General features: G+C 49.3%; 1 protein-coding gene across 3 annotated transcripts in view; it reads right to left on the bottom strand.

Annotated features, from left to right (window-relative positions):
* The window catches only part of LOC144162421 (ATP-binding cassette sub-family G member 8), a 399,408-nt gene that overhangs the window by 243,273 nt on the left and 132,334 nt on the right, over positions 1 to 23,801 (bottom strand). The window lies entirely within an intron of this gene.

The following is a 23,801-nucleotide window of genomic DNA, read 5'->3' on the forward strand; positions in this document are numbered from 1 at the left end:
CCACTTAGTAGAATTTCTTGCAGGGCTAGTTGTTGAATAGTTCCCATGGATTAGTGCCCAACGAAAAACATGGACGATATATATATATATAGTTAGGAAATGGGGGACTCGTTGAGAAAATGCAGAAAAATAGGTCGCCAGTCTGCAACGCCAAAGGAGGCATAGGGGGGTTAGGCTTTTTTTTACTGTGGTTAGTGCAGCTAACATTTTTGAAATATACGTAAGACAGACAGAAAGAAAGAAAGAAAAACACGTGCCCTGAGTGGGGACGGAACCCACGCCTTTCGTGTTTTTCTTTCTTTCTTTCTGTCTGCCTTACGTATATTTCAAAAATGTTAACTGCACTAACCACAGTAAAAAAAAATCCTAACACCCCTATGCCTCCTGTGGCGTTGTAGACTGCCGACCTATCTTTTTGTATGTATATATATAAATATATATATATATATACATACATATATATATACATATATATATATATATATATATATATATATATATATATATATATATATATATATATATATATATATACAGAGAATAAAGGCTGACAGTGAGTCAAGAAAACCTCGGAAAACAAAGAGGGGAATGCGGTAGGTCATAGAGGAATTTTTCGAGTGGTCATCGCACCAGTGGTCATCGCACCAGACCGGTATTCTGGAGGTCGTGGGTTCGGATCCCACCCAGCGGCCATTTTTTCACCCCTTTCTTTCTGAATCAAAAAATTCTTTATCTGTTTCTATGGCCTACCGCATTCCGCTCTTTGCTTTCCGAGGTTTTCTTGACTGCCAACCCTTATTCTATCTTAATTCACCGAGCCCCTCATTTCCATTTCTAATTCGCTATATATATATGCGTGTGTGTGTGTGTGTGTGTGTGTGCGTGTGCGTGTGCACATTTATGCATTCGGTGGCCGTTGAAGAAATGCCGAAAGGAATGGCGGCAGTGTTCAAGTTCCTTCCGGCAGTAATCGGAAGTCGCTGGTTCGATCTCCACTCTGGGCACACGTTTTTTTCCTGCTTCTTTCCCTCATAAAACTAAATTATTAACTTCGCTAGCCGTCATAAAACAGTCATACTATTCCCCCATGCCTCCGGGTAATCCGCGCCAAGCCGATACGGAATGCGGGAACTATTTCGGCATCAGGCAGACCATTTCCAGCTTCCTCCGGAGCCGCTCTTGTGGGGTTTGCTGCCGCGCAAGGCACGAACTCCGCAAAGACCCCGTCTCACCTTGACCCCGAAACCATTCCCCGAAGGTTGTGGCTCAAACATATGCAACGCAGATTTATTTGCTCCGCGCGCATAGCTTAGGGAAATCAAAGTAGAGCTGCGCCTTCCCCTCGGCTTCCTTCCTCGAAACTTTTCCGAGTGGCGGAGGCGACGTTCTGTCCCGATGTCGTATCAGTGCCCCAGTTTCCTCGGATTTCCTTCTCACTGTGTTCCGGGAAGGTAATGGAGTTTTGTGGGAGAGAAAGAAGAAAACAGAACAGGTGACGAAAACCCCCACAGGAATTACCCGTTGGATAAGTAGCACCGCGCGTGGGCCTTGCAAGGTTGCCTCCGGACGCCCGTCGGCGCCTTTCTGTATTTGTTCTTTGCCACCACAAGTAGTGGGCCGCCGCCCCAAGCGTATACACTTTACCGCAAAGAATGTGATACGTCTGCGACACAGCCACTCCGGCGGCACCCAGCAGGCGTGGCCTCTGGCTTGTCTTGGCGTGGCTCGGCCAGATACGTCGTAACTAATTGCGGGGAACCTTTGATTAGCCTGGACGCGTCGGGCGGGTGACAAAACAGAGCAAAATGTTAGTGACGAACTAGTGCCAGGACGGAAACAGGATGAACCCAGGTGAGCTTGCCCAGTCAGCAGAATATTAGTTGGGTCGGTTCATTCGTGAGAAGGCCGAGGTTAGTGCGGCCCTGGCGTATGGCGGGGACCAGTGGGGCGTCAGGGCTGTAGTTAGTCAATTAAAACGCTACTAAACCGGGGTCATGCATCAGGGACTGCACGCATTTGCAGCAGTCAGGCGCGCACCGATTTTGGCGCTGCTCCCCAAAAATGCCTCCTTAATAAGCTTGATTTTCGCACGATCCGCTCAGGCTCAGCCGAATGCCCCGAGAAAACAAAAAACGGGTAAGGATCGCGGTGAAGAAGGGATCACACCATTGCTTTATATAGTAAGTGAATCTTGTTTACTCCCTCAGCTTGGCTGCCTTAACCTGACCGCATTTCCTTCTCGCAAGCCTCGACTAGCTGACGTGGTCTAAGCCCTATGCACGCCGGCACCCCGACGCGGCAGTAAGTGCCCGCGCACTTCTATTTTTAATTTTGAAATTGGTTTCGAGGCCGCAAGAACGAATAATAATATGTAGACCACTTCTACTACAAAGGTGCGAACGTAACATACACCTCTTTATACGTCATGCTTAATACCCTTTTTGTAGCATACATTTTTACGATTGCTGCAGATTTATAATTGCCTATAATCGTTCAGCACTTACGAAAAAGAGTGAAAGCGCATAACGTCGCTTCTGTGCTTATGTCTATACGCCGACGTGTTGCCAATACTGCGTCCTAAGCGTAAGAACCGACGGGCTTGTGCACACGGTTTGTGTTGATCCGCCGCGGTGGTTCTGTGGCTAAGGCGTTGCGCTGTTGAGCCCTAAGACACGGGCCGGTTTCCGGCCGGAATGGTGCTTTTTAGATGGAAGCGTGACGCGAAAACACCAGCGTGTTGAGACTTCGGCGCACGTTAAATATCCCGGCGTGGTAAAAATAATTCCAGGCACCCACTACGGCCCACCTCATAGCCCACTTCGGCGCGTTAAACACCGTAATAAATCGATCAACGATTCAACGAGCCCCTCATTTCCCATTCTGATTCGCTATATATATAGCGACTCAGAATGGGAAATGAGGGGCTCATTGAATTAAGACAGAAATAAGGGTTCGCAGTCAGGAATGCTTCGGGAAGCAAAGGGGAGTATGCGATAAGTCCTTGAAACAGATGAAGAATTTTGAAAGACATAAACAGAGTGGAGAAAAAATGCCCGCCGGGTGGGATTTAACCCACGACCTCCAGAATTCGCGACTGGTGCGATGAGCGCTACGCTACCGGCGGGGTTGTTTCCCCTCCACTTTCTCAGGTATTTAGGTTAAGGTATTTTTGTTTCCTGTGTTTGGGGGTGGTTCCTTTCATTCTGAGTAGTCCGAGTGGCGCTGGCTACCACACCCAAGAGCAGGAAACAAAAAATACCCTAACATGATTACCCCAGAAAGTGGAGGGGAAAACAGCGCCGCCGGTAGTGCAGTGGTCATCGCACGAGATGCGTATTCTGGAGGTCGTGGGTTCGGGAGAAATCGGGAGAGAAATCGGTCGGGAGAAATCGGTCGTGGGCAAATCGGGAGAAAGAGAGAAAAGGACGTTTTGAGAGGCGCACGCGTCGGCCCCTCCCGGCCGCCTGGGAATGAGCTTTGCGCGCCGCTGGTGGGAAGGAGCGGCAGCCACGGTGTGGCAACGACAGTGATCGAGCGACCGACGGTCGGCAAGTCGCGCGCTACAGTGGCGTTTAACTGCAAGCTTCGAAGGGCGGCAGTTTGGTCGCTAGGACGCCATCGCCGCGACAGAGTTGGGGAGGACAAGAAAGAAGGCGGCTAGGCTCCTGGAAAATCGATTACTTGCAACTCGACCCCTTAATAGCGGTCTTGAAAGCAACGTTGTCTAATTTTTTTTTTCAAGCCCTCCGAGCGAAACTTTACGCTAGTAGACTCCTGCCCGTTCACGGTACCAAACTACTACGCGTTAGCCCGGCAAGCGTGGAGAAGTGGCCTCGCGAACAATACAAATGGCTTGCGCCTGTGTCCTTCTATAGGAATTGAATCCCCCCCCCCCCCCCCCTGTGCTACAGTTTCGAGTATTTGCACGGCTTATTTATTTGACTATAATTTCCCCGCTAGTCGTTGTTCCAAGTTGTGCATGTGACACAAACAAAATCAAATAAATGAAGAAATGAATGCATCGATATATACATACCCGCGGGGCAAGAGCTTCGCATAACAGTACACATTTAATAGCTGTACAGTGCTGTTTAATATTTCTCGTGCATTCGTGCACGATTCAGAATTAGATAGGAAGTGGTAGCGGAATTGATTGTGCGTGTTAAAGGTGTACTGACGGCTAATTTTCCTTTCTAAAAACTGGTACGGTTCGCTTCATAAATTTTCCGAGATGCTTTTCGTGCTGTCATGGGCGTCAAACATCATCTGAAGCGATTTCTAAATAAATATTACGGTGCTTTAGCATAGTGAGTACGCTAGCGATCACAGTACCCGAACAATGTGAACACGATAACGGTATGCTAAAACTATAACAGCGTACGTGGGCAGTATAGAGCACAAAGATGTTGTCGATGCATTCATGTTAGCGTTCCTGTGGGGCCAGTTTGTTGCCAAGGTTTCTGGGGTTCCTTTCCGACAATTGATCCTGGATGCTGGCCAGGGAAATATGCCACGTCTGCGCTGTTACTAAGAGCACAGTAACGTACGTGCGTTCGGCATTTTACCATGCGGGGCTGCTTTTAGCACACACACCATGCAGCGTGAAATGCTGCGTGTTGGTGTTCGGGATCGGGGCTTAAAAGCGTCGATACATATCAGAGTGCGGACTCTGTTGTCGTCCGTTTTCGCAAACAACATGCCACGCGACACTGCAAAGCTTTCCAACCGATGATATTTTACAGAGCGAATTAGGAGCGTCGCTAATAGGTATTCCTATTTAGATAGCCTGCTAGCTTACTGAAAAACAGAAATTTAGAAAAGTAAAAGTGGTCTTAAATGCAGTTAATGAATGAATTGACGTTCACGATAGAGATAAATTGGCGTTTTGTTTGCGATATCACCGGGCGAATCGCTTTTACTACGCACGCCACGGAGAAATAGCGTGCCTATGCATGGTGCGACGTGACCTGCACGATCTAACATTTCAGGTGAGGCCATTCGCTCAAACGGTTGTGAATAATGTTTCGCTCTAACTGAGTCTTCGCGTAACTAGAGTATTAGGAATATCTAGCAAACATTTTCGCCCAGGACCCGGAACTGATATGACGGGACTTTGTATTGTACAATGTTCACTGGCGTTCCAATTTTTCTTGGCTGATAAGCCTCGACATCAGATTATTTTGTTTTATCAGATGAGGTAGGTGCCGTGCTCTTTTTGTAATGGGCCTTCTAACAATTGCGTAAAAATAACCTCAAGAATTCCTCACTTTTCACTAAGTACAGCAAAACTTGCCTCTATCATCACCATCATCAGGCTACTTGGTCCACTGCTGGCCGAAGGCATCTTCCATCGAACTCCAGCCGCTCCTGTCCTCCGCTGTAGTTGTGTTTAAAAGAATTCTCCTGACCCCGCTGCGACGATTTGTTCCGTCAAGCTAAAGCAATTCTGGAAACTGATCATGTTTAAAAAAGTATAAAACTTACGCTAAAGTTGCTTGCGTAATGAAAGTAGAATAATCAGTGGTGCAAAATGTGTTTCACGCCATTCTTGCAGATGCAGGAGTACAGCTACTCCACACTCACACAAGAGGCACAATTATCGTAATGTATTAAACAGAAAAAAATCAATCACAAACAGAAAGCGCTGTTCTAGAGTAGTTCTTAACAGGAGTATACGTTTCTAAAAGGCTCGAAGAAATCAGGAAAATCAAAATAACGCGCTAAAGAGCTGCATCTTAAATTTCCTCGTGACTAAGCAGAAACGCAGTTGTTCTTCTGCACAAGCTCGTCATCTTATTGTGCTCATTTTTAACAGCACAAGAACGACCAAATAAAGCAGCGTAAATCAGCGCAAATAACATTTTAGATGTCCTTTTTGCTCTTTTCTTCAGTGAATGACGCTTTGGAGGAGGAGGAGGAGTACAACTTCTTCGAAAAGCCTTGTGGGTGGAGCCCTCAGTCCAGGGCACCAGTGGAGCAACCCGCCGTCTTCGCCCGTTCGATCAGCTGCAGCTGTCTGCTGGGGCAAGAGCTAGCGAGTTCTCTCTCCCACTGCTCTCGGGAGGGGTGTGGGATGGGGTCAATGTGGGGGTTAACTTGGCATTCCCATACCATGTGATAAAGCGTGGCAGGGACGCCGCAGTGTCTGCACAGGGGATCATAGAGGGTGGGTTGTATAGCGTGCAGCCTCGTAGGGTGTGGGTACGTGTTCGTCTGGAGTTGACGAAGAGCAGTCTGTTGGGGCCTGGTTAGTTGCTCAGAAACTGGAGGGTATCGCATTCGGCCAAGCCTGTAATGTTGTGTGATGTCCTTGTACGTGAGAAGGGGGTATATTGTCCTTTCCTCTTCTTCTAACGGTGCTCGGCTGACCAAATCTCGAGCGAAGGCGTGCGCCGCCTGGTTTCCGCAGAGAGAAGAGTGGGCTGGGGTCCAGATCATTCTTATGTTTCTCCGAGGTGGGTGTTGAAGGATGATGCCGAGAGCGATTGTGAAAATTCTTCCTGCCGCATAATTTCTGTATGCGGCTTGGCAGTCCGTGATGATGGTGGATGCTCGGGTTTGGGCGATTGCGAGGGCGATTGCCGTCTCTTCTGCTTGCAGCGTTGTTGCCTTCCGTAATGTTAGGCTACTGAGGAGGGAGTGGGGTGTGGCGGTTACCGCAGCTTTTACTTTATACCGGGCATAGTCCGCGGCGTCAGTGTAACCACCTCCTCGGATTTTCCGTACTGACGTTGAAGAGCTTCTGCCCTAGCCGCTCTTCGTGCTTGATGGTGTTCGGGATGCATATTCCTCGGCAAGGGGTGAAGTTTCAGTCTTGTCCTGATTTCTAGAGGGACTATGCCCGCATCTTCCGTCTCCGTGAGAGCGTTAAGCTTTAACGAGGTCAGAACTGATCGACCGGTGCTTGTGAGGCCGAGCCGGACTTGCTGCGCCGTGAGATGGGCTTCCACGATTTCTTCTATGGTGTTGTGTATCCCTAGTGCTGCAAGACGTTCGGTGGATGTTGTCGGTGGGAGGGCCAAGGCTTGTTTGTAAGCTTTCCTAATAAGGGTGTTGAGCTTTTGTTTGTCTGCTGCTTTGAGGATCGTGTAGGGAGTTACGTATGCGAGGCGTGAAATTATAAATGCTTGAACGAGCTTTATCGTATCTTGTTCTTTCATGCCATACTTTTGAGTCGATACTCTGCGGATCATTCTTGTAATCTGAGCAGTGGATGAGTCCAGTTTTTGAAGTAGGCGGGTGTTCTTGCAGTCTTCTTGATAGGTCATGCCGAGAATTTTGATGTGATCGGTGGGTTCTATGCGTATACCGTCCATCATTATGTAGAACGAGGTAGATAGGTGATGACGACGTTTTTGCACCAGCAGGAGTTCAGATTTTTGGGGAGCGCAGGCGAGTCCGCATTCTTTCGCGTACGTGTGTACAGTATCTGCAGCCTGTTGCAATCTCTCCTGCATTTCCCCTTCCGACCCTTTGGCTATCCATATTGTGATGTCGTCTGCATAAAGACCATGTTTTATGTCTGGAATGCTTCCAAGTTTTTGGGGCAGGTTTATCATTGCGATGTTGAACAGCATCGGAGATAATACAGCGCCTTGCGGCGTGCCTCTGCTTCCATATTTGTGGGGGTCGGACTGCAGGTCGCCTACTTTCAGGATCGCCTGCTGGAGGCTCGTTTACATGAGGTGCTATCCCAGATTACTGTGAAGTTTTTTTTTTTTTTTTTTTTTTTTGCTGCGAGTGTTTGAACTCCGAGCATCTTCTCTTTCATTTTTGTAACAATCTCCACATTCGACAAAGGCTTCACGTCGTGAACTCCGCACAAATCGGGTTCCAGTAAACAAACAAAAAGTTGGAGCACGCCGTCTTGAAATATGCAAGTGCCCCACCAGTTTTAAGAACATTGAAGCAGTCGGTCGAAGGTATTATGCAAGCAATGTGAACGGGGCGCACAAACGCTTTTTATGAAGTGTAAAAATGCGTGAAACCCTAAAATCGTGGAGTTCCTGTGTGTCAACAATGCTGCGGCGCCCACTTCAATCCTTTAATACCTCCCGCTCGTCAATGCGGATGTCACAGTCGCTCAAAATTGTGTTCCGAGGACTCATGCCGGTCGCGGACGAGCCGCATGCAAAAAGCTCTTCCCTGCAAGCAACGCTTCCTGCCACGTTCAGAGTTCGTTGCGTACCCAATATCCGATGGCACCGTACTTACGTCTTGACGACATGTACGCAGCTCGGGCTTCCTGTGCGAGCTTACCTCGAAGAAAACTACGTCGGGCTCTATTCCCTGTGCGCTGTCGCTGGCAGTTTTCAATAAGCACGTATTTGCGCATACGCTCTAAGCGGAACCATTTTTCCATTCTGAAATCCCTGCAACGCACCCGACACTGCTATTGTAAACAGCAGCAAGCAAGACGTTTTTTTTTTTTATACAAGAGGTCGCTTCCCGCTTTTCGCTCCATGCGTCCGAGAAGTGCGCAATAAATGATCGCCGTGAGGCGAGAAACATTCTGCTTCTTTACAAGGAATTACAGGCTAGCTGCCTTTCACCTCCAGCTACTTTGTCTCGGCGTTCGATGCGTGCGCCCTGGTCCTTTCTTTAAGCGTCTTGCCGAGAAGCCGCCAAGGGTTCAGCTTGGCTGCTTCGACATTCTCCTCATAAAAAGAGTAGTGCGCACACACTTGGCCTAGTGATTTTTGCCTACTACAAGTTGCTTTCCTGGAGCCTGCTTCCAGATACTTGTGTGTCTCCCCAGCCGGGGACACCAATGTCCGCTTGTGCAGCTTCAGGAGCACCAAGAAAGCAAGCTGTACCAGCTGGCACCTGTCCGCTGTTGAAGGGAAAGAGCGAACCAGAGCCAGAATAAGTGCCCAATACGCATGGATCAGCTTGGTGTGCTTCGGTGCCCTTGGATATCACCAGTTCGTAATCACAGATGAGGAAATGGCTGAGACTTTGATGTCACTTAGTTCACTGCCTTTTTCATGTGTTCATCTTGCTTAAGGCGCATGGAGAAGTTTATATGTTCTAAATGTTCGCTTTTAGACTCTCTATGGATATACGTACTATTTTTGGGGAACCTAGGCTGCGAAACTTTCAAACGATGACTGGACGGGAGAAGAGAGAAATGCTTCAACCACCATGTTCGAAGACACGCCAACAGCTACCGCCAGCTCAAGACAACCGACAACTACTAAACAAAGCTCTTTTTCCGAATAAACAAACAAGCGTGTGCTTGCTTCGATGTACATAAAACTCCCTCGTCAGTGAATATAACTTGACCTTCAACTACGGCCCCTTTCTATTTGAATGTCAACTTGGCTGTCAAAAATTTTACGACATCGTTCATCATTCTCGATTTATTTTTTTCTTGTGGCTGGATAACTCCGGTTGTATGCTATATTGTGTACTCAGATTCAATGGGTTGCCTGCTCGAAAAGGTTATCTTTAGCCTTAAAAGCACGTAATCATCATCATCATCATCCCCATCGTGATAATTAACAACAAAAGTCTACTTAGGTCCACTGCATGACGAAGACATCTCCCAGTGACCTCCATCCGCTCCTGTCCTGCGCTCCCGAGACCGTTCTTTGCCTCCGAATCTTCTCCATCAACTTATCCGCGTTACCCTTCTCCTATACCAGCCTTCCGGTGTCCACTCTGTTCCCTGGTGGTCCACCGGTCGTCATTTCGTGTCACGACATGGCCAGCCCAAGTCCATTTCTTCTTCTTTATTTGAACTATCATAACTTCTACTCTAGTTCGTTTCCTGATCCGGGAGACTCGTTTCGTGTTAGTGAGCGTCACTCCTATCATGCTTCGCTCCACGGCCCGCTGAGCCGACCTAAGGTCTCTTTCCAGGTGTTGAATAAGGCGGGAAGTCTCCTCGTGCCATATTTATCATCACCATCAATAGGCATTGGCTGTACCCTGTTCGTTTCAATGGTACATGACATGCAGACTAGCATTCATTATTTGAGGGTGTTCTTAAGAGCAGAGCTGGTCAAGCTCTTGGTTGCGCCACCGGTGAACCGAAATATCGAGCACACGTGAGCGGAGCACACGTCTTGTGAGGAGCGCCCGGCGTCGTCAGAACTTGCGCGTGGGCTTCCGTCGGGTGAGGGGCTCGCACAAAGGAAAGAAAAAATGCCGAGCGCACGTGAGCGTGCGCCTCGTGATCAGCGCCCCGCATCGCCCAACTCCACCTTCGAGAACACTCTGCTTAAGGTTCGAAGCGTGACCTCCTCCGTGCTCTTCTCTTCGCCAGTTCACGCCGAGTTCGCGAAGTCGTTTGCCGCGTGCTGACGAGCTCCACTTTAGGAGAGATGTGAAAGGCTGTGGTCAAAATGATCCGGGCCTGCCAGTCGTGGAGAACGTTCAGCGGCAAGTTCGGAAATCCATGTGGGGCGCACCAGCCGGGTCCCCGACGAAGGGAGAGGGGCCGCTAGCTTTGCTGTTTCTCCAACCATGCACCGCTAGTGCACGCTGCATCGATTTTCTTGGCGCGCTCCGTCCGATACCTGTTGTGTGCCGGATTTCCTTGGAGTCGTTGGGTTCAGAAGTGGCAACCTGTCCACGGTACCTGGAACCGCCCACTTGTTCTAGCACGTTGTTACCTAGGGTAATGAGGGTGCTTCTTGGATGCCTGTCCTGCAAGCATTTCTTTCGGCTTATTCATATTCCTTTTTAACCACTTATGCGATTAACTTTACAACCCTCGCAAACAGCTTGCATAGGCTGAGGGGTCTAGAATTGAGGGGTCTAGGACCAAGCTTTATGCATGCAGGTCATGAAGCATGCGTTCACCCGACTCACTGAACAAGGGTACGCCGTTCGCAGATTTCAAGTGGTTTAAATAGCTGCTATTTATCCGTAATCTTGCCTCCTACGAGTGAAGCTTCCTTAATGCCCCTTCCAGGCATATTGAAAATAATTATGGCGGGAGAGTATCGCCTTGTCGTACTCGTTTTCTGATCGGAACTTTGCTCTCGTCCTGGCCATGTTGTAGGCTCGAATGTCAGTAACCTTTCTTTTGTTAGCCAAATAAAACAGCTCCGTCTATTCAATCGGATCCCCAATTTTTGACACATTGCGCATTTCTACCTCTTGCAATCGGTTCTTTCGTTTTTCTGAAATAGTGTACCCGTTTCTTTCCCACATTATGATCCCCCTAGGGCTACTGCTTACTCTATGGTTCCAGACCTAGGTTGTAAGTTGGTATGTCAACGCTGTTTTCATTATCTCAGGTTAAAACAGCGAATTTTTTTTCTGAACTGTTACTTTAAACTCCTGCGCAAGTGCTTTTGCCGACTGCAAGCTGGGATGCCTACTTTTTGCTAGTATCACGTCCCTTCTGAAATCTTGTAGCGAACAAAGAAACATATCCTCCAATTTACACCAACCAGAAGGCTGAAACGACGTGCCCTTGCACTCAGGTTTCCAATTTAAATCAAAATACGCTTATGTTGGAGAGTTGCTCCTGGAAGAATAGCTACATCAGTTTCATTCAAAAAGCAGAAATTTCCTTAAAGGAGCCATGAAGAGAAAATACAACTTCGTCTAATTTGAAAGAACGAGAATTCAGTATCTCACTCAGCTCCATTAGAGCCACAAAAGATGCTTTTTAACGAAAAAAAAAGCAAGAAGTATTTAAAAACTTTCAAATTTTGCGCCACAGTGACGTGTTATGAGCAAGAATGACGTCATACGGGCCAACAATAAAACATAATTTTCAGTACCTTAACTGCACGTTAGCATTCAAGTGATGCAGTCAAATGGAACTAGAGGCCCCATTACGGACGTCCAGTCATGTGTCGTCACGACAGGTCTCTTAGGCGGCCGCCAATCGCACAAACAAGGTTCCGTGACGTCATAGAAAAGTTGCAGGAAATTGGCTAGGGGGTCGCGACTGCTTCAAACGTTTTCTTTAATATCTCAGTTATTTGTTCGAAGATTGCGATGATATTGGTATCATTGTTATCGGGACTAAGCAGTCTTTCTAAAAAACCCAACTTGTATTTTGTCTTCATGGCTCCTTTAAGGTTTCTCGGGAAGCGTTAAGGTAAGACTTATACATACTGGTGTTTGTGAGGCCAGGGAATTTGGAGTGACACATTGTCCAGTCCAAACTACCGCACGTGATAGCAGCTCTGCGTTTTCATTTACCGTACAGTCGTCCACTGTCTTAGCTGGAGCAACGCTTTATCCACTTATAGTCTCCTTCTGCCTCAGTGTAAGGTAATTTAGTCACAACTGCTGCATTTTTATAAAGCCTAAGGTGGCACCAAGTCCTCAAGTTTGGTTTAAACAGTTTCTGGTCAGTATTTTTGATATGTTTAACGCTAAAATGATTTTCCAGCTTAGCCTGTGGATGACCGTACACTTATCCCATATTAGGTGGGCGACCCCCAGAAAGTACGCTACTTCCATTTACTATCACGTCCATACGTTCGTACAGAAATGAATACTTGAAAACGAAGAATAAAGAAAGGCGTACGCGGCTATGTTTCCTTTGTAAAGAGTATTGTGATGATAGCCCGAAAGTTCTGCATGCTGCAGGAAAAAAAAATCATCGAAAGGAGAGTGCTTGTCGCGGGTCAATACACAGCCGCGGATCCTTCTCCTTGGGGCAGAAAACAAATACATCCGGGGGTGTCCGCCATTCGTTGTCGCCGAGAACAACATAGCCGGAGGAAAAGCAGTCTTCCGTTGCGTGATGAGGGTCCTCGAGCGTGCGAAAGCAACAGCACTGGCGCAAGGGGAGTCGGTTGCCGTGCCTTCGCTATCTCGGGAGAAATCGAGTTAGGAGGAACTTGACCCTGAGTTTGCCGAAAGTGGTAATACGCGAAGAGATGTTTGCCGCCGGCCAGACCGTAATAAACGCAGTGGATGCTTGCGAGTTCTCCCGGCATTGATGTCGGGTGTCTTCGAAAGGCGGCAGTGCATCAGAGACACAGGCATAGAAGAGACCGGTAACACTAAAACAACTGTTATAGCCCGTGGGCCACAAAACCTACAAAAACTGCGTCCAACCAAACAACTTTCAGAAGATGAGCGGGTACCACATTGGTCCGTGATCTAATGACGCCTCTGCTGACCTCACCGCGTCGTTCCCCTGTCCCCCTTAGATTCGTATATTTCTCAAGGGGGCGATCCCGTGCCATCCACCGTTCACTGACGTGAGGAGGGGCTGTTTCTGTTGTTGACGGCGACGCCCACGAAAGTTCCGGGGAGCGCGACATTACGTTTTTTGCTGTAAAAGTGAAAACACGAGCACAAGGAAAGCGGTTGAAAAGAAGATGTGCGGGAAAGTATATCCTAGCCTAACTATCTATCCAGGCTTCCCAGTTGCGTATACGTCTGCATTGCCTACAGGGGTGACGGAAGCCATCCCGGTTCTGCGGCGACGGCGATCGCATACTCCATACATCTTCGAGCACGGGATCGGGGCTCAACACTGCTGACAGCCACTCGACGGTTAAGAGGGTGAGCGCGTCGACCTGCAAAGACAGCCGATGACCTCGTTTGCCTGCAGCCGAGCAACTCCGGAAGTAACTTCCGACACCGAGGAAAGGAAGGTGGGCGGTCAGGGAAAGTGAAGGACGACGCGGGGCCGAGTAAGCGAAGCGTGTTAGGCACGCACGGAACTGATGTCCCGGTAGTTGGCGGGCGCTTATAGGCAAGGCTTGTCATCCGGGGCGGAAGTATCAGAGGCGTGCGTCGTGAGAACGCAGGCACTTCCATTTTACGGAAAAATAAACGGCACGCACAAGAGATCCACCAGCCGCCATGTGCAGAAGACGATACAGCCGTATGCTTTCGGGGCCTGTTGGCATTTTGTGTTTGTTCGGTTCTGAACATTAGAAACCATTAAATCTGTCGTCAGCGTTGTAAGGAGTTGCAACATGGTGCCCAAATTCCCATCGGCTCCAACGGGTCACGTGGCTCAAGGCTCGTACTGAAATTCGAAACAGCGCGAAAAGACGCAGCCCACAGTTACAGTACCGGTCTTAATACCATAACATCATATCCTACAGCACCAGTGTTAAACCGCCGCTCTCTTCCTTCGCCGCACGAGAACATCATCAAAGAGGAGACCGTAGAACTGCGCGTACTGCAGACACAACGTACCTCCATCTCAGCCTCCCACTAGCGATATACCCTGCAATCTACCCTCCTTCGAATACAAGCCGCTGTATGCCGGATAAAAAAAACCTGTGACACGTCACATAGCCCAGTCCGGCAAACGACAATACAACATCCGAACAGTGAGAAACCGTGAGTTCCAGATCGGCCCAGGAAGATGCGCGTACACTGACCGAGGAGGATACGGAGACATCCGGGACTACAGAGGCCCTGGATGGAGGGCTCCGGTCACTTCGGAAGCTGACGATCTGCATTTTGACCACCAATGGGGTTTTCCCCGACTCTCGTTTGGCAACTCAGCAGTCACTTGTGAGCCGGGGTACCCATCGCTGCGCATGCGCGAAGAGCAACCCTGCGGCGTTTAATTGGACGCCAATGCATTCAAAATTAGTAAGAAGGATTCCTAGCTGTGTCTGGTGTTGTTGTAATTATTTTTAGACCTCCTCATGCCCCGGCTTTCGCGCCCGTGACCCTCCCCTCCCTCTCCGAAGTTATATATTGAATGGATACAAATTAGGCCAACCTGAAGTGCTCTGTTGTGTGCATTTCTCCTTCCCACCCCGTAAAATATTTTCGTCCCGTGCCCGCTTTCTCCTTTCGTTTCCCTTTTTTTTTTGTGCGGGAAATCCCCAAAATGATGAAAAAAAGGCCGAACCCCATCGCGTTACGTCAATGATGGCTGAAACGTGATGCTTTATTCCGCCGCAAACCGAATGAAATCAAAGCCAATCTTGTGGGGGATTTGTTCGTTGTGGCCTGCCCATGACGGCAGTCAGCGATGCACTGACTGGTGTTCGTGATGCAGTGACTATGTGCACCTGCGTCTAACGCACCTTGCGCCAAAGCCAACTTCTCCACGTGCTAAACTTGACATGACGATAATGATAATAATGATGAACTTTAACTGTTTGTAACGTACCTACTCGGGGGATTGGCCAGGGATGAAGTGTTGACTGTGCACCTGCACTTCCTGTGCTTTTTTTGGTAACACGTTGTGCGCGTTGGCTTTCCTCAGGCGCGTTTTAAGCGCAACGATTTGGGTTTTGGACTATGACTTTAGACTTTGGAGACATTGACCAGAGAAAGCCTCGCGTTTCAATCATCTTTCCTTTCACCCAGAGTTACCGCAATCGTCAGAGAAGGTTGTCTTTCCTGCAGTGCGTTTTTGGTCTGGGCGGTCGCCATCAGTAAGGCAAACAATGCTCCGCTTTGAAATCCAAACTGCTTTGACCGAGCCGGACTGACGCAATCGGAGACGTCGACTTCATAACGCAGGAGACACAGGTTCGATTGCGACCTCGGGAAGCGTTTTGTTCTTGGGGCGCTTTGCCTTTCTGCAGTGGGTTCTGCCGCGCGCAGGACACCATATATAGGTATAGAAAGCATCGCTTTTAAAATCACGAACCCACAGGTACCCGAAAACGGAATGTCGTCTGCTCCATTCCAAGCGTTTCTTTTGGTCTCTCGCCACCAATCGCCGCCTTTTGTTCTCCTCACGATGCGTCTCCAAGAGCCTGCCGAAAACAGTTCTTGGCGCAGGTTTGGTCGCCTCATTTCAGGGAACACAGCCGTGTCAGCTCACGAATTTCTCCTGCTTTTTTCTCTTGGCATTTTGACCACCCAGGCTGTGTTATCGGACTTGCTAAGAGTAAGGATCGGCACACTGGGCAGTCTTTCCTCCGTCATTCGATACGCGCCAGCGCGCACCAGTCGGCTATCTAATGACAGCTGCAGTTTCCGTACACCACGGCCCGTGCAATCAGGAGTCGCACCTCGGTAGTACCAGGAAGGTTCAATGCACAGAAAACATATGATATAAGCATATAGGTATAGAAGTAAGCACCTTTTCGAAACAAGTAATTTTTTTTTCGCTTCTGTTTTTCTTCCGGCAATAGTTGCTTCCGTGTGCTTGATGCTTCTTGGGCTCGTGGCGTTGAACTTCATCTCGCGAGTTCACTCCCACTCCCGAGGTAAAGAAATAACATCGTGACCATAGCCTGTAAGTACTTTGTTCGCAATGGACATAGGTTGACATGTTATTTTTAGAGCCGTAACAATCCACGGTGATTGCAGGGCATGTTTCATCCACCCCCCCTTGTTTTTCTTGCAGCGCTACGGAAGTCAAGAAAGCAGTGGCGTAAATAGCAGACTCTCCGGTCCGTAACCGTACGAGCTGTCGCAGAATTAAGGAAGCGTACCCGGCGTTTTCTCCGTCTAGTATCACGGTGGAGCTCGATCGCACGGAAAGGAAAGTTGTTTTATTATTATTAGTAGGCGAAGGTGGTGAGGCAGAACCTCCACGCTCACACAGCTCTGAAAAAGGAGCCAGGCGGTATACTCTTTTACCGACCATGGTGGCTCAGTGGCTAGGGCGTTGTGCGGCTGAGCCCATGAACGCGGGTACGATTCCCGGACGCGGGGACCACTTTTCAGGTGACGGAGAGCGAAAACGCCCCCCGTGTGCCGACATTTCGGTGCACGCTAAAGGTCCGCACGTGGTCATCGATTAATCGGAAGCCCTTCACTGCGGCGCGCCTCATTGCCAAGGTGTTGCCTCGGGCGTAAACCCGTTAAATAATTCATTAGTATCGTTCGGGTCGCTTTATGCGCGAGAAGCGGAATACCAACACGTTTAATTAACGTTGTGCTTAGTAACGGTAGTGCCGGGCTTGCACGGGAACGAAATATCGTTACCTGAAACTCGAAACAGCAGCCGCTTTCAGGACCGTCCGGTCAAGATTTAAGCGCCGAGGCTGACCGCTGGTGGGAACGAGGCGCGCTGTGGTGGAGCGCATCGGATACGGTTTGACCACCCGGGAATCCTTAGCGTGAGCTGAAATCCCGACGTACCAGGCGCTTTCGTTTCTCGCCTGCACCAGAAAGGCGGCCGTAGCGGCAATGATCGAAGCTGCGATGTCCTTGCGCTCAGCAGCACAACGACTTCGCCACTGACCAACCGCTGCGCCGGGCAATCGGCAGCCATGTAAGAAAAACAAGGAGCTATCGCACGGCTCTCGCCGTACAAGGTAGCCGGTGCTAGCATGAAGGCTCCCTGAGAACATCGCTCTGACGTCGCACATTAACGCGATGGCGCCACACGTCTTCTATCCTCTTCGGAAGGCGCCTTCTCGGTAAAGATCTGGTACTCCACCTTAAGACACGGTTTGCAGGTTCTCCGACCGTTCATTTGCGGCCGGATTTACCGCGACGTGCTGTGACGAGCATTGCACACACAGGGCGGGTTTATAGGGAGTCAGGGGACAGGTAACCGCGGCATCCGACCTACTGCAGGTGCACCGGGGGAAGCACTGAGCGAGACAGTGGACGCGGCTGATCCTCGTCCCGCCCCATATATCGAACTGCAAGCACCCGCTGCCTCCGCCCACATATATTTCGTTATACTTGCAACAGCACGCTGCCCGACGCTGTATCTGTCTTGGGCCGCAAAAGTTTAAGAAAACACTCGTATTTATTCGAAAAATTTCTGGGCAGGGAATAAAAAAGAAACGGACATGTTTAACACGAGGTTACATGGACCGCCAGTGGTTTCATGCGCACGGCAGCGAAAATGCGGGGTTGCCCGCGGTTGCGACTATTTTTAGGGCAAAACAGTAGATGCCTCGGTTTCTACATGCTTATCGCATGCGTGCATAAATCGACGGAGACGGGAAGTTTTTGTTGCAAGAGAGCTATTGTTTTGGGTTTCCTTCTTGGAGGGCTCCTGGTGTGACCTGTATCCTGGCCTGTGGTTTTTTCGAGGGAAATTTTCGCCGGTGGCTGTCATGCTCAAAGACGTGCACGTCCCCGGTTTCCGGGTATGCGTACACCTAAGGGGGGTTGGGGTGTAGACGCGTACCCATGCCTTAAGCGCTCACCGATGACATGGCCGTTGTGATGGTGGCAAATTTCAAAGTGGTCGTCTCACAGTCGTACGGCCACGCCGAGCATAACGAGGTTGAACAGCAACGGCGAGATGACCGAGCCCTTGGGGGTCCCGACAATGCCTAGCCTTTTCTCTTGGAGTCGCAGATCGCCGGCGCAGAGCTCGGTGATCCAACCCGCCAGAAAGTTCTTGATGTAGTTTTACGTTCTTACGCCAATGTTGAGTTAGGATCGCACAGTGCTTCAGTTTGTCGAGGGCGCTCTGCGGTTCCAGCCCCAGGATGGCCTTGTCTTTCGTTAGCGCGGCTCGATAAGACCTGACTGCCGCCCTCCGTGGTAGAGCAGTTTGGGCTGGTGTGTTACACAGACAGTAAGATGCCTGACACGGGAGGAAAACGGACAGTCCCATGTTTGCCCGATAGAACAAAGCTCCACTCCCTCTAACCTTCACGGAGCTTCTCGGCTAATCGCAAATTACAAGCACACGTGTAATTTCGCGCAATTTTTGGACTGTGCCCAGCGTCGCTGGTAATCTTTCTTCGCAGAGTGAAAGGGCACTGACTTTTTCTTTACGCTTGTCCCCCTGTCTTGCGCATGGAGGTTCCGCAGCCTCTGAGAGCTCGCCTCTCTCGTCTTTTCTTTCCGTCCGAGTTCCCGTTTGCGTGTTACTTTATCTTTAGCAGGACAGGCTCGCGTGTGCACATGGCGTCGGCACTAGAGAGCGGATAGGGAGAATGCAGAACGCTGCGGAACATATTTCTTTCCTCAGCGCACGCATATTCCAAGTGCGAAATAAGAGACCCCCTAGATCGACAACAAGGTAAGGAGTCCCCGAGTGGAGTGATAGTAAACTCGCTGCAGTGAAAGCGAATAGCTGAACGCTTTTTCGCAGTGACACCGGCATTTTTCTTTTTTTCCTGTGACCCTCTCTTTGTTCCACTCTAGCTGACGTCCTTCCACCCCGTACCTCTTTTACTCCAGTGTACGTGACCCAGTTGGAACAGAAAGCTGGGTAAAGATACCGGGGAGAAGGGGGGCACACAAGTGCGAAGAGAAAGAGATGGGACGCGTTGGCAAAAGCCGAGAGTGCGGGGAAGTCCATATCGCGTCCCAATCGGCGGAAAGCGAGTTCGCCAGATTCAATCGCACGTGCCTACGCAGAACTCCTTTCTTTTTTTACCCCTTCTCCTTTCTCCGTTTGGCGGTTCTTTACGAACGCCTTCACGTTCGCTCCAAGGCGCCACCTGAAAAATGAAACGTTGTTGCCAGAAGCGGAGCTTATACACGCACGCACACACACAAAGCTGTGCTTCCATTTTGGTTCCCCACTTTCCTTCAGTGCTTCTCGTTTCCTCACACGCATTTTTGCTTTGCCTGCTACTGTTGTTCAACCTAGTTACACGCTATTCGAGGGTACAAAGGGACTGAAAAATGATTGTTTGCGTCTGCATTTTTTGCCAGTATACCTCACAAAGAACAGGAAAGTGAAAAGAATCGCCAGGTTGATCAAACGAGGACCCAATCCCAACTCTGGAAGGATGACGACTGGTTTTAGCGTGCTACTTACAGAAGAAGCGAAAAATGAAGGAAGGTCACACTAACGCGTAAGACTTGAAGGTAGCGAAGCTGTGCGCAACCTTCACGACGGTTTAACTCCACGATTGCAGCCGATTTGCTTCATCAGTGCTGCCGCAACGACCTTTACTAAATCATTGTTGCTATAAGCGTGAGCTCCGTCATTTTTGTGGAAGTGATAATCACTGGACATCACCTTGGAGGGGCGTTCGCTATGGCCTGTCGGTTAACAGCGAAGCTGCTTAGAAAGTCGCAATTTTTCATCTCCGCAGTTAAAAATACCACGAAATTGCTGAGCGCGCTTACGTGAGCGCGGACATCGCGGCGACCACCTAGCAGTTAACAAAACCAGAAAATGGATAGTGGTCGTGTGTGCGTGCCTCGCGGCGGCCTCCCAGAGACTCCTGCGCACGTCTGTCAAGCCAAGCATACCCACTTAGTGATATTGTCCAAGATTGTCAAAAAAAAAAAAAAACTTCAACGTTCGCAGTAATCGTGGAAAACACTTGCTCGGAACGAGAAACACTTCAGCGTTGACCGTAATTGTGGCAACACTTGTTCGGAACGAAAAAGACAGGTTACAGCGTACGACGCTCCAAGATTGTGTACAATAATTACAACTTCCAGAAAAATGAGAGAGAGAGAGAGAGAGACAACCTTTAATAGAAAAGGATGACCACTGGTCACGATGGGGAAAGGAATGGGGAGGGAGGGTAAGAGAAAATAAACAAATTAATGCTGGTCGTTCTCAGTAGTCAATAGCTGGGCCAGTTCTTGGAACCTGCAATTCATGGGCCAGTTCATGGTGATCGCAATAGGGTTTGTGCACATACACCAGTTCGTTCGGGGGAGGACCCGCTCAAACAACCCGTGCCAGACCGCTTTTGATTGAATAAACCGCTATGTCATATAATAGTTGTGCATCAGTTTGTTGTGGATCGGGATGGGGCTCAGGAGATTGAAATGTACGGTGCGTGGCGAAAGCTGAGCACCACCAAACTAGGTGTGTGAGGTCTGATGGTGTTGTGGTACGGCAGTAAGGACATCGAGGGGGCAGGTGAGGGGTATACCACTTGCGAAGCGTTTCAGGTGTGTACGCTGAATTTGCAATATATTTGTTAATAAAAATTTCGCCTGAGCGGGGAATAGGAGGTAGGCGGCTGAGGTAGCCAGCTGGAGTTAGGGCTTTTAGACGTGTGCGTCGGTCCTTCTTGTGCTGGTGAATACGCATCGCTGGGGAGGGAGAGGGGGACCGCGACGGCCTTACCCCAGGCACCAGTGGAGGATAAGAGGGGGAACTCTCCTGAGCGGCCATATGAGCCGCCTGGTTGCCTGAAGAAAATGGTTCGTGGCCAGGTACCCAGTCGACGCGGATGTTGGTGTTGTTCCGTTTGAGGAGTTGAATTTGAAATAGAATTTCAGAGCTCACACTTATAGCAGCAATGATGTAGTAAAGGTCATTGCGGCAGCAGTGGTGAAGCAAATCGGCTGCAATCGTGGTCTTGCACCGTCATGATGGTCGTGAAGGGTGCGTGCAGCTTCACTGCCTTCAAGCCTTACGCGTTAGTGTGAGCTTCCTTCATTTTTTTCGTTCCGAGCAAGTGCTGCCACGATTACGGTGAACGTTGGAGTTTTTTTACGCCAATCTTGGCCAATCACACTAACTGGGTATGCTTGGCTTAATCAAACGTGCGCCGGGGACTCTGTGCGGTTGCCGCGAGACACGCACACCCGAGCGCTAGGCAGTTCCTTGGTTTCGTTAACATCCGGGTGATCGCCGCGGCGCCCGCGCTCACGTGCGCGCGCTTGGCAATTTCGCGGTATTTTCAACTGCGGACACCAAAAAGTGCAATTTGCTAAACAGCTTCGCTATTAAAATACGTGTACCATCACCGCGTATATGTGTTGCTAAAAAGGCAGTTAGCCAAGCCTCTCGGTCGTAGTAACACAGAGAAGAGGAAGAGGCAATCGGAGAGAGATAATGATGACAACGAAATGCCAGTATACAGTTAACCCTGGATATGACGAAGTGGAGAAAACTTCACAATTTTTCGTTACATGCAGGTTTTCGTTACATGCAGCTTTTGTGTTAAGCATCGCGTGCATGAAGCAGAATCGAAACCAAAATGCTATACATCAGTGACGCTGAACTCACTCTTAAAGAATTTATTTCACAGCGAAGAACTGCGTGGTTTCCGCCTGCTGCATGCCCGCGAGCCTAGTCAATACACGGCACTCCACAGAAGCAACCTCACTCGCCTCCGTATTCAGAAACGCAACTTAAGTACCAGTTTTGCATTTTGACCGTTTTCAGTGCCCTAACGCGTTTCAAGAACCAAACTTGGGGTAAAAACGCGCATTTTCGCAAACTCGGTGCTCTTTTGCGCACTCAATATCCGTGAGAGGGGGCTAGCTGGCACACTGTACCGGGCGGTTACGTTCTTTTTTTCTCGCCGGCGGAGACGGCATTTCAAATTGCGAGTTTGTCTTCTAAAGACAAAACTTTTCGTTTTCTGGCACAAGACCTCACTACCGACGAACCGACACCACAAATGGCAGGGCAGACGCGCGACTGCACGCCAACGGCCAGGCCTAGCCCCTAACCGACACCACAGTCACACTGCGGCGCGGGTGAAATTCGTTAAATTCGCGCATTCCTCCAGCCGATTTATCAGTAAAAGTGCCAAAAACCATGACTCATCAGCGTAGAGAATTCGTTACATAAAGGTTAACCGTCGCAACGATTTCGTTACATCATAGAGGTCGCAAACACATAGGCTTCAATGGAGCTGGCAATGGGGAGTTGAAAAACTTCGTTAAATCCAGGAATTCGTTACATAGAGATTCGTTACATCCAGGTTTAACTGTAGCACCTCTGGACACGTTTCCGATTCTCCATGCCGCCTCTATTTCGGGGGAGTCTGGAGCGCCTACTTCAGCTACAATTGTGAAACGTGGTCGCCCACGGAAGTACGCCCCAGAAGATGATGCGAGAGAGCAGAAAAAATACTTAGACTTAGATAATGATAACGAAGATAATAGATACTTAGACTTTGATAAAAAAAGACTTAGATAATGTGCTGGCAGCAGTTAAAGCCAGCACCAGCCAACAGCCCCGCAACCGTTACGACGTGAAGGCAATACGACATGTGTATGCCGCTCTCGTGACGGAGACATTATCGCAGCAGAAGATGACATAATCCCGACAGACCAACCATTGGACACAGAATATCGTACGCCTTGAAACAAAATGCAATGTTTTCGCACTCCCGAAGCCCCTGAAGTTTGTTGAAAAGCAACCATCCCTCAGGTGAATCATACGTCAGCACAGGCGCACCCCGGCACATGTGTGACAACTGCGCCCCTAACACATTGCACGGATCGCTAATGGCGCTAGGCTTCACCTAAATGAACGAGGCTGCGGAACAGAATTTGCCTCCCTATTTGGGAGTGTGTGTTACCATCACAGCACTTGGCGTTTCCGTTACATGGAGAGTCCGCATCGCTCCACGAGGTTCTTTCGACCACGCCACCAGCGCTTCCTCTTCATCTGCGCACTGCCATCAGTGCTAGTCCCGATGACTGCTTCAGTCATCATCACTGTCCGCGCATAATCATCACAACTCCTTTGGTTGTGCTACCATGTGAGTGCCCGAATGAACAAGCGGTCTCTCCAACCGGTGTACCTCGCGTTGGAGCGAAAACTTTGAACATACGTAACAAGAAAAACACTCACGCGTGGGCCGCTTCCCCCGCACCACCATGCACGCCGTCACAGGGCTTATAGTTTGATTGCCGCCAGCGACAAAAAAGCTCCCGGCCATGAGCACGATTTGCGATCTTGTTAACACAGCCGGTTCCATAAGACAGCGCGCCGCTTGATTACTCCCTTGAAATTAACGTCCACTGATTATTCTGTTTTTGGTACCGAACCATATTCTGCAGACGGGCATGGGAAGGTTTGGCGGGCCGATATTTGTGAACTGTGTTTTATTTCTACAAAAGCCGCGTCCTTCGGGGGGCTGGAGTGAATGAGAGCTAATTAAAGAAGGCTAGTTATCTCAAATACAACCAGGATATCGTTTGCCTTTGTTGATCTTTCAAAGCGAGCGGAAGGATAGGGCTTCGGAAATCACGCAAACGAATTAAATGATGGCTGGAGTACGCTGCCACTAAAATATTCTTCGGGATATAAT

This window comes from Haemaphysalis longicornis, unplaced genomic scaffold (genome assembly GCF_048455015.1).
Source record: "Haemaphysalis longicornis isolate Haplotype H1 unplaced genomic scaffold, Haemaphysalis longicornis Haplotype H1 scaffold_12, whole genome shotgun sequence".
Lineage (NCBI taxonomy): Eukaryota > Metazoa > Arthropoda > Arachnida > Ixodida > Ixodidae > Haemaphysalis > Haemaphysalis longicornis.